The 1,729-nt window shown below is 47.3% G+C and overlaps 1 non-coding gene across 1 annotated transcript; it reads left to right on the top strand.

Moving 5' to 3' along the window:
- Nucleotides 1–977: 977 nt before the first annotated feature.
- Nucleotides 978–1,084, top strand: LOC112083175. The gene has a single exon (XR_002897474.1). It is a non-coding gene; the product is annotated as a small nucleolar RNA R71 (small nucleolar RNA).
- The last annotated feature ends 645 nt before the right edge of the window (nucleotides 1,085–1,729 follow it).

The raw sequence follows: 1,729 nt of genomic DNA, 5'->3' as shown, positions 1-1,729 counted from the left end.
TGTGCGCATCATCTGAGGCTGCCTCCCCCTCTAGTTGCTCATTGGCCTCAATGATCTTTGTTTTAGGCGTTGGAGTTTGTAATTCCTTACCGCTCCTCAATGTGATGGCGTTCACATACTCTTTAGGGTTCGGCTCCGGTTTACCTGGTAGAGCCGGGCCTCTTGATGATGTAGATGCCTGGTTTTGCTTAAGCTCCTTGATATCTTGCTGCATTGTCGCGTGCTGGCTCTCAACCCTTTGCTGGCCCTGTAACAGTTGCTGTAATATCCCACAGACGTCGTTCCCCATCTGATTCTGACCCGGTCCCTGAATCTGTTGCTGATTACCCATCGGCTGCGGATTGAACCCTGGTGGAAACTTGTGTTGCTGCGGTTGGTTGGTGAAGTTGTTACCCTGAGCCGCTTGATTCTGCTGAGTGTAGCCGTGTTGTTGCCCATTGAACTGTTGCTTGGGCTGGATGGTATTCTGAAAAGGAGCCTTTTGAGCATAGCTTTGATGTTGTTGTTGAGCAGGGTACACCTGGTCTTGAGGGTTAGCTACATTCGGGTTTCTGTATGAGAGGTTTGGGTTACTGTTGTAGTTGTTAAACCGCTGATACCTCTGCTGATTCCCTATGTAATTCAGCTCTTCTTGCGTTATACCATCTTCATTAACATTGTCAAAACTTGGCCCTTGCTCATCAAACTCGCCTACAAAGTGTATTGGCTTTTGAGTCGCCATCAAAACTTTGTCAAGCTTGCTCTAAAGCTCTCTTATATCCTTTTTCATACGCTGTTCATCACTAGATCCCTCTGTACGGTTTGCTCTATCAAAGTCCTCTCCATATGTGTCATTAGACATGGCTAGGTTTTCAACTAGTTCCATTGCCGCATTGATCTCTTTTCCAAGAAAATTCCCATTTGAAGCTGTGTCGAGTTGGTTTCTGATCTTGGGGAGTGCACCTCGGTATAAAGTACTCAAGAGGGATGCCTCTGAGAAGCCGTGGTGTGGGCATTGGTTAGTGTAGCTCCTGAACCGTTCCCAAGCTTCACTAAAGCTCTCGTTGTTGTGCTGCGTGAAACTGGAGATCTGATTCCTGAGTTTAGCCGTGCGTGATGTGGAAAAGAACTTTGATAAGAACGCCAGTTTACATTGCTCCCAGGTTTGTATAGACCCCCTCGGTATATTCTTTTCCCACTGGTGTGCTTTATCACCGAGGCTGAAAGGGAACAAGCGTAGCTTGAAGCTATCTTCGGAGACTCCATTTATCTTGGTTAAGTCGCAAACCCGATCAAATTGATCTAGATGCTCGAGAGGGTCTTCTCCAGCCAGTCCGTGGAACTTTGAGTTTTGCACCATATTGAGCAGGGAAGCTTTAACTTCAAAGTTGTTGTTTTGAACTGGTGGAGCTTGAATCCCAGCTCGGTATTGGTGCGCATTAGCTCGGTCATTTTCTCCAACACAAATTGGAGGATGTTGTCTCTGTACTTGTGGCGGTGGCGGATGAACATGATGGGCTTGTTGCTCATTTCTATTCGCTTGGTGTTGGTTTTGCTGAGCAAGCCGTTCGTTTCTTTGAGCCTGTTGCTGATTAACATAGGCTTGTTGTTCATTTCTTCCTGCCTGCGCCTGATTAGACTGAGCCTGGTGCTCGGCTGCCTGAGCCTATTGCTCCATTCGCTGTTGTTCTGCCATTCCAAGTCTGTCAAAGTGCCGTTCTCTCTCGCGAGTTCGCCTCTCTAATCTGTC

This window comes from Eutrema salsugineum, unplaced genomic scaffold, assembly GCF_000478725.1.
Source record: "Eutrema salsugineum unplaced genomic scaffold, Eutsalg1_0 scaffold_7, whole genome shotgun sequence".
NCBI classification, from domain to species: domain Eukaryota; kingdom Viridiplantae; phylum Streptophyta; class Magnoliopsida; order Brassicales; family Brassicaceae; genus Eutrema; species Eutrema salsugineum.
The sequence above is the reverse complement of the archived record's forward strand: the minus strand, read 5'-3'. Positions and strand labels throughout refer to the sequence as shown.